Source organism: Brachycentrus maculatus, unplaced genomic scaffold, assembly GCF_059751285.1.
Source record: "Brachycentrus maculatus isolate JH-2025_06_01 unplaced genomic scaffold, ASM5975128v1 h1tg000912l, whole genome shotgun sequence".
NCBI lineage: Eukaryota > Metazoa > Arthropoda > Insecta > Trichoptera > Brachycentridae > Brachycentrus > Brachycentrus maculatus.
Window position 1 is genome coordinate 26486 of NW_028281637.1, and position 9796 is coordinate 36281.

General features: G+C 38.9%; 1 pseudogene; it reads left to right on the forward strand.

Annotated features, from left to right (window-relative positions):
• Positions 1 to 1468: 1468 nt before the first annotated feature.
• On the forward strand, positions 1469 to 9296 carry LOC148299869 (uncharacterized; annotated as a pseudogene).
• The last annotated feature ends 500 nt before the right edge of the window (positions 9297 to 9796 follow it).

Below are 9796 nucleotides of genomic sequence, written 5' to 3' on the forward strand. Positions count from 1 at the left end.
TACCAACCAAGGCCCACTATTCAGGGCAATTGGCCTATATTCAAAGAGTCTACATGGCTTACGTGAAGGTATTTGCAATTATATTGGAAGGATACAGAAGCTGAAAAGCAGAAGTATATTGCGAAACTACAATAGTATAACCAAGTTCTGCAGCACTACGAGGAGGCTATGAACGAGAAAGAGGACAAACTAGACAGGCTAGCATACGCTCTGAAGCTGTGCGAGGAGGAAAATCAGGTATGGAGGAAATTGAATCTTTGAAATGGATTAATTTACTGCCTAATATTCTCATATGATCGCATAAATGGTCTATTATTGTGTATATCTCTAAAATTTATGACACACACATATGATGACTCATCTTACGAGTAGAGATGAGCCATAGTATTATTAATTATGGTCTTCAATATCTGAATATAAATGAATAGAACAGTATACCACATTACAAAGGCCACCAAGCTCTCAGCATTATTAGCAGATCAATCGCCAGCCCTCTTTCCGTTCCTAAATTCTGACATCGTCACCATGCATGCAAATCAGCAAATCAGATATAAGCGAAGCCATGCCTTAGTCAATTCTGATAATATCGAGACAGTTATTCCAAATTCCAAAGGAGACAACCCCTCGACTTCAAACCCTAAATATTAATTTGCATTCTTTGGCAGGAGTAATGTCGGCAAGAGCAGTCTTCTCAACATCTTGATGCAAAAGAAAATGGCTGTAACCAGCAAGCAGCCTGGCAAGACGAAGGAGTTACTGTTCTGTGAGTTAAGCACTGCCCAGAAAGCATACTTTGTGGATGCCCCAGGCTACGGCTTCGCAACTGGGGTCGCCAAAAGCTAAATTAATCAATGGGGCAAATTAATCACAAAGTACTTAAAAAAATAAAGAAACACTCTCATCACTGTGTTGTGCCTGATTGATATCACGCATGGCCTCAAAGAGACTGACGCTCTTATTTTCGAAATGCTCAACAGCCTAAAAAAACCATTTCAGATAATCTTCACGAAATGCGATAAGATGGAAGAAGAGGACATCAAAAAAGGGCTCGAAGTCGCTCTAACGATCCAATAGAAGTATCAATGGATGAATTTCTATACACACTTCACCAGCAGCAAATCGGGAAGCGGCATCGAAGATCTAAGGAACCACATCATGTTCAAGATTATCAGCGAGCAACTTTGAGCAAATGATTTCATACTATCACATCGATTTTGCAGCCTGAGACTCATTAAATATTCATTAGAATAACATTTAAATGGGGCTCTACTCGCATGAAATTAATTAATTTTATTATAAGGCCATGGCGACCCTTCGAGATCAGATTTATCAAATTCAAGATGAATCTGAAAATTTGGTATAAAAAACAAAGTTTAGGATTAGCCCCATGAAAACTCGATAAAGCATTTTAGTGAAAAAGGTCATGAAGCCATTCTCCACATCCATCATGCAGTAAAAAAAACCCATCATGACCAGAGACGATATCATCAAGCTCAGCTCCAAAATCGAGCTCATCAAATCCAAATGCATGAAATCACCCAAAAAGATCGTGAGAGCATTCAGCAGACGGACATTGAAGAGCAATATGGATAGCGAGGAGCTAGCCAACGACAGTGTCGACGAGGAGGATGACACTCCTCAAGAGAAGTCGACCACTTTCTGCATGCTCAGAAGTCGATATGAAGATCGCCCCTCCACTATCTATTTCAAATATCCCAAATGCTGCGGCAAGGAGGAAGAAGAAAACAGCAGAGTTTACTGTGTGTAGAAGGCCAACTTAAGCTATAAGATAGCAGGATCTGAGTATCGCTGCATAGTTAATTCGCTCTAATACAATGGGTTTCAGAAATGTGAAGGCGGGTCTGATTGGAATGTCTTTTTCGATATTTCTGGTGTCCATCAGAAAGCTCTCGAAACCATGAACAAGTACCAGAAAATGAATCATTTCCCTGGGTGCTGGCAACTTGGAAGGAAAGACCATATGTGGAAGAATTTAAATAAGCAGCGCCGAGCTAACCCATAAGCCTATAACTTTGTCCCTGTCACCTATGTCTTCCCCTACGACTATGACAGATTCGAAATGCTTAGATAAAATGCGGACAAGAATAAACTGTGGATCATGAAACCAACAAATTCAGCCTGCGGGAGAGGAATCAAAATGGTGACCAAAGAAACCAAGTTAAAGAATAAGAAGGATATTCTCGTTTCGTAGTATGTTGGGAATCCACACTTAATTAACAACTTTAAATATGATTTAAGGATTTACATTTTAGTGACGAGTTATGATCCCTTACGCATTTATATGTTCAAGGAGGGCTTAACCAGATTTGCCACCTATGAGTATAACACTAAAGCAAAGGATATTACCAAAAGATTCATACATTTAACAAATTTTAGTGTCAACAAGCACTCCAAGAAGTTTGTAAAAAACTCGAAGGTGTAAAAAGATGGAGAAGGATCAAAATGGTCTATAACCGCCTTGAGGAAATGGTACAATGACAATGGGATCGACTCGGAAGCAGTAATATATTTTAATAATTTAGCTTTTCCAGCAGATCAAGGATATAATCATAAAGACTTGCATATCAGCTGAGCCTGTTATGCTTGACATCCACTCGAAGACCCAAGAGAAAAGGAACTGTGGTTTCGAACTATATGGCTTCGATATTTTGATTGATTAAAAACTGAAGCCTTGGCTGATGGAGGTCAATGTCTGCCCTTCTTTGAGTTCTTCCTCACCCATGGATCGGAAGATCAAGCACACTCTCTTAGTCGACACTTTGAACATCATCGGCCTTGAGTATCAGACGAAAAAATCCCACGAGAAAGACAAGAAGAAAGATAAGCTAAGAATCCTCCAGCAGCCTCGGCAAGACAAGAAATATTACTCCAAGAATACAAACAATCTCGAGAATTTGAGTTCAGGAAACTGTGTATAGATTCTGAGTCCTGAAGACTGGCTCATACTATTCTAATCTTCGGAGGAATTGGATCGAATCGGAAATTTCGAGCGCATCTTCCCCTTAAAAAATAATATCGATAAGTTCAAGCACCTGTTTGAGTTCAACCGCTACAACAATAACGTGCTCTGGAAGTATACTAAGTCGGAAATGGACTTCATTAATAAACTCTACAACGCGTGAGTGATTTTACCGTGTGATATTTAACTTATTTAATTGTTTTATTATAAAATATTTATTCTTTGATTAATTGCTCACTTTGGATGGATGAAGAAGAAAGTTACCCTTATTTTTTTGGTCTGGATGTTTAGCCTGTCGAAAACATCCTGATCGAGTCGTCCATTATTGAGGAGCCATAAAAAAATGTCGAACCTAACTACTCTTCCTCCGAAGGGGTCATAAAATTCAAGGCCTTTAACCCTGTTGAAGCATCCAAAAAATTGCCACAAAAGCAGAGAGAAATGTACTTACGAATGATGGAGCATGGCAAATTCTATCCTGGGTTGTATCAGATATTCGAGCAAGAAAAGAACGAGGAATTTCCTGAGTTTCTGGATAACTTAAAGAGCAATGAGATAATTCTGTAGGAGGACCGGAGTTCAATGTTCCTCGATCATCTCTTCAATCCCCAAAGCCATGATGAGGCTAGACTAATTTAGAAAGAGCATACAATTTTACGAAATAAGTTCATCGAAACCAATTAAAAATTCTACGACTCTGCGCATCTTCACAAGTATACTTCCCAGATTTTTGAGGAGAGATTTGATAATTTCAGCTACTTGCACGGCGAGCAGAGTTTCATCAAAGATTTCGAGGTCGCTTTGATGAATATGATTGAAGAAGTCAAACGAAATTAAAACTAAAGCCTCAATTTGGTGATGAAAATGTATGACTTTTGGCTAAAGATGTTTAAGACTTTTCTGCAATCTATTTTCAAGTATAATTAGAAGTATACTTTGAATTTCATCAAGAAGAAAGTGAATGTGGATAGCACTAGCAACAATGAGGGGAACAGTTCAAGCAATTTCGAAGCCAAAAGCGGTAATTCTTCAAAATTAAACGAACAGGAAAAAAGAAAGCCATGGAAGCCATCTGAATTATAATCCCTTTCGCAGCTTATTTCATCTGACACTATTTTTAGTACTTCAACTATCAACAGACTTGCAGAATAATTGGGCCGATCCTCGGCCTCTATTTCTTGCAAGCTCCAGAAAATGATTAAGGCCAAAAAGAATTCGAACCCCGACTTTATGGTCGAAGAGGGGTCAACTCTCTTTGATAAACTGTATGCAGTGCTCAACAACTATCCATAAGGGCTTTCCAGAGAAAGTGTGATAGAGAGAATCAATTAGCATTATGAAATGGGAGGAGATGATGGATGGATGAAAAGTGCTGCACAGGTCCTATCTTCAAGGCCAGAGTTCGTCAAAATCAAGGGGGTCTTCGGGCTTTTGGGAGAACACAAGTTCGATATCACTCAGAAGACATTCAAAGACAAGGTTGTTAACTGCTTACTCAAATGCCCAAACCAGAAAGGTGATCTCAGGAAGCTAATCGACATATATACTGACATCTATGGGAAACACGAAGGAATAACTATCCTTTCTGAAAAAAGGCGTAAAGTACACTATTTTGTAAACTCAGGAAATTTAAGCCAGCTTCTCGAAAGCACTATCTCGGTACAGTATATTCGATAAAAACCGTACCAAGACTGTCTATAAACTCAGGAAATACATGCAGCCTCAAGACTATTAAATGGAAATCGACAGCTATATCTCCTGACTTCTCAACATCATATCTCATTTATCTCATGTTCATATCCGTATACATTCACATAGCCAATAGGAGAAATCCAAGAATATAAATGTAACAACAAACAGCGTCAAAAATTTTAATCCTGAATAATATCTTCCAAATCAAAGTCCTCGAATTAAAACTGCTTTGAATCCTAAATTTAAAGAGTGTTCGAAATATTTTGTGCCTTTTTATTGTACTTTTTCTCTTAATCATGCAATTTTTTCGACTTGAAGCCATCATTGAAAAATGGATAGTCTGCTTCTTTTTCATAACCATCTCTCTTTGCAGGCATCTCAAACATTGGCGCTATGCTATTGGTTTTCGTAGTAAATTCTTCTCGAGGCGGCTTACTTTTTTTAAATTGGTGAAATGCCTCGGTAGCATTAAATTATCTTGCGTATTCTGAATTGTTTTGACGATGAAATGCTTCATGATTTCCAACTTCAATAGAGTCTTTCATGATGGCATATTTAATTTATCTTTACTTTTATGCTTATGAGTATTTGGTTTGCCTGTCTTTACGATTGTCCCCATTGTACGATATAGGAATGGTATGCTCATTGATTAGTGAGGCTCTCGAGTTAGAATAATTATAAGATTTATGCTGATTGACTTTATCAGCCTTGCTATTTAGTGCCATTAAGGGTGACACAATCATTTCGTCATTTGATTAAGTTTTTTTGGTATCGAAGATATTTTAGAGTGCGTTGTTGCGAAGAGAACCTAAATCATTCGTTTTTTTGTATTGATGAATGTTTTTGTCAGATGTTGCAAATTTATTGGTAGGTGCATCGATGTGCGTGGGCATAAAGGCTGATGAGACGGGTAAGGCTTGCAATTATTAATATGGTTCATGCAGGTATTCACTCGGGTTGCGTTTGTTGGGCTGGTGGAAGGAGCTCGTGCCATACTGTTCTCGCAGTGCTGCGATTTCCTTTCGATACTACCTATTTTATATTTTCAGGTTCTCTATTTATTTTCTCAGCCTTCGGATTATCTCATCTTTCTTCTCCAGGTCTAAACTCTTTTCCTTCAAAGTCACAATCAGCCTCTATTTCTCAAAATCCTTCTCCTTCTCTTTCGCTGCATCTATGAGCTTCTAACGTTCATTCTAATAACTGTATGGCTGCGCATCGTAAATGCGTGTTGATTTGATTTAGTTTATTTGTGAGCACTCACTAGGTTGCTCTCTGGGTTCTGAACTCTTGTACTATGCCATAGCTTTGGGGTTGAATATTTTACGACGGCCTTGTGGCGAGACTGATCTTCTGTGAGTGTTGCCTGCAGATTAGTTCTCCTCCAGACCTGAAGTTACGCGTTTTCCCTGATTGTTAATGATGTTAAAAAAGGAATTCGGGTTATTTTAAGGTTCTTGCTGTTGCTCGCTCATCTGAAGATGGCGCAGTTTGATTCCGATTTGATTTTTCATTCGTATGAGTTATTTTAATTTTTATTATACATCCATACATCTGTGCATGCACACATTTATAGATCTATGCACCTTTAATAATAGGCAGATAGAGATACAAAAAATAGTTTGATTAGTTTGCCATGTCATAAAAAGATGAGGGAATTGATTGAAGGAAGAGAAGAGACAATGCATGCCATTACTATCACAGGATACGGTTCACTCTCAATTTATGATTGATACTGAAAATTCCTATTTTCTATTTGAGCAATTTCATATAACTATCGTTTTTTCTGCAATCAGGGACCTTCTTCTCACGATGTTCATCGCTTAGGGCAGAAAAAAATAGTTCATTGAGTCGGAACTTATCGGGCACATTAAAAATGCATTTATTATAGTTCTTATTGTCATTGTTGCTTACCTTATTGCCAGTAAGTGTGCTATCGGGGTTGTTGAAGACCTGAGTGATGTTATGCGAAGTAAAGCCCCTACGATGATTTACCCCATTTTATTTATTATCTTTATCTCTATTACTTTTCTTGCTGTGATATTACCTGACTGGCTCACTATTCCCAAAGTTTTTACTATGAATAGGCGACACTGGCTTTGAGCTATTTGCTGCGCATGTGGCTTCAAGACATTGCTGCTGCTCCTAGCGTAAGCCTGTGTATTGATTCTAGCGGTCAAGGAATTATTTCATAAGCTTGAGCTTGCCGATATTATCATCTGGTTCGATTGGCTTGATGATGTCGCGCAGGAAGGAATTGTATGTGTGAACATCCTGGCGAATCCCAGAATCATAGTTTATGCTCCTGTCAATACGATTGTCAGTACTCCTGTCAGTGCGATTGCCACCATTTTGACGCTTTTCTTTAATTTTAGGAAGCATATTGGATTTAATACTAAATATTATTATTCTAATGCATATATGGTATAAATGTTAGATGAGGTAGCGGAACACCGGAATTATAAATCTTGGAAGGCTTATTGGAGTATGAGCATTGGTAAATACTTGCAAAAGAAATCGAAAATTATAAATGAGAATTTCTCTCTTATTTATTGTATTCTATTCAAATGGCAAGATACTTACTTTAATTTGGAGTTGCCACTCGTATTTTATTTGAAAATTCACTTAGGCTAGTTATAAGAGATGTGTCAAAGGATTGCCTAAGCATTTCTCTACTTCATAGCATGATGGAGCTTATCCTTATAAGCGTAGTGAACTGAAACAACTCTGTCATGCATGCAACTGAAAATGTATCGTTGTTTCAGGCATTCCAGTCTATAGAATACAACCAATGAAGGAAATGCTAATTGATTGAAGCAATGATGAGCCTTAAACCTGAACGAACTATCATTGAAGTATTATAATAGTGATTTGCATCGATTTGGTTACAATTAAATTGATGATCATGGAATTTCTCAGAATCCTCAAATATTGATATATATATGCCGATAATGTATGCTCAATCTAATTATACTCTTAAGATCAATGAACATTTACTTCGCCAACAAGAATGCCGACAACTGTGAAGAATAGGCCTCCCTCTACAGTTATCAGACTCCCAAAAAAGACCACCTGAAAGATGATCAAGCCACCCCCAAAACTCAAGATGATTCCCCTGAAAACTTGGAGATCAATTCGTTTGAGCTTATTTCTCCGCATGGGCCCTGGCTGCCTACTCTCAAGAGTATTGAGAATTCAAGGACCTGCACCACAGATAGGTACATCCCTGCCAGGAGACTCTTCACTCAGGAGTCACTCTCAATGCATAATTTAAACTCGCCGGAGCATGCGAGCAATGAGGGCAAGGAAGATCTTAATGTTTCTGTGCACGAATGGTGTGAGGATGAATGCTCAGATAAAGACTACCAAAGGTTTCTGAAAAACCACTGCTTTAAGAATTATGGCAGCAACTAGATGGAGCCAGAAAACCCTTTCAGCTACCATAATTCAAACTTCCTGCGTTATTTCGAGCATCACTCTTTGAAATAGGAGAACTAATTGCCAGCTCTACACGGAAATCGTTACATTCCACTCGACATTTTCGAAAAGGATCAGAAAAAATGCAATAAAAAGAGCATCAACAAAACAGCCTATAAAGTGCTCGATGCCCCCGCCCTCCAGGACGATTACTACTTGAATTTACTGGAATGGTCTGACGCATGCAACATTGTGGCTGTGGGACTCCAAAATAAAGTGTATTTATGGGATGCCAAGGTGCAGGCAGTCACGAAGCTGGCCGAATATGATTCCTCAAACTCTCACGAATCGGTATGTTCTGTGTCCTGGTCCAAGGGCTCTCTTTTAGCAATCGGCACCAGCACTGGAAACATCGACATTTATGACATTGAGAAGCAAAAGAAGATAAAGCAAATGCACAATCATAATGAAAGAGTGAGCTCCCTTTCGTGGAATAACTATTACTTCTTGACGAGTGGCTCGAGAGATAAGAGCATCATTCATTCAGATATTCGCGAAAACAATGAGTTTTTCTTCAACAAGATCACAGCGCACAAGCAAGAAGTTTGCGGTTTGAAGTGGTCCTATGATGGTCAGAGGCTCGCTTCTGGAGGCAATGATAATCGCCTGCTCGTTTGGGACGTGAACAATCTGAACTCCCCTCAAATAAAATATAATGACCATAAGGCGGCTGTCAAGGCACTAGCTTGGTCTCCATTCCAGCATGGGCTTCTCTTGTCAGGAGGCGGCACCGCGGATAGGACTATCAGGTTCCGAAACACTTCGACAGGGGAAACCACAAAAATACTCGAAACAGGCTCGCAAGTCTGCAACCTCTTGTTTTCAAAAACAGTGAAGAACCAGTTTGTGAGTACTCACGGCTTCTCCGAGAATGAGATTGCAGTTTGGAAGTACCCGAAGATATAGAAGATTTGCTCACTGAAGAACCATCACACAGCTCGAGTCTTGTATCTGACCATGAGTCCAGACGGCGGGAGTATCGTGACTGGCGCTGGGGATGAAACTCTACGATTCTGGAAGCTCTTCCCGACATAGTCATAGACCTCTGAGGAGCAGAATAGGAACACCAGCTAATTGTTAGAACTCAAACAAATCTTTCTAAGATGAGAGCGCAGCACTGATTTTCATTATTTAATTTTAAAATGAATGCACTCGATGTCAACAGATTAAATTGTAGTTGATTATAACTGATTGGAATTGATTTAATTGGTGTAATGGTGTCATAGACTGAAATTGATATTTTCGACTAAAGTGCATAAATATTAGACATGATACCACTAGAGAACTAATTTTAAATAGCAAAGGTGTTTTGCAAGGACCCCGAAATCCATTTATGCAATATTGAGCTGCCGGGCAAATAGTCTTACACCTACCTCTTTACTCCTCCATAACACCCGGAGATCAAGCAAGGCATATATGATAAAATTCCACTCGAAAAGCTACTCAAGCATATCCACCACAAGTACAATGATAAGGGGCTTGCTAGCACCCTCATCCATCGCATCTATGAATCAAACCTGAATTAACTAGAGTACTATGTTCCGGAGTTGGCTTATATCGCGATCTCCAAGCAGAACAAATAAATGAAAAAAGTTTTGATACACAAGTCCACTGAATCAGAGAGCCTCCGCAGATTGGTACATGTCT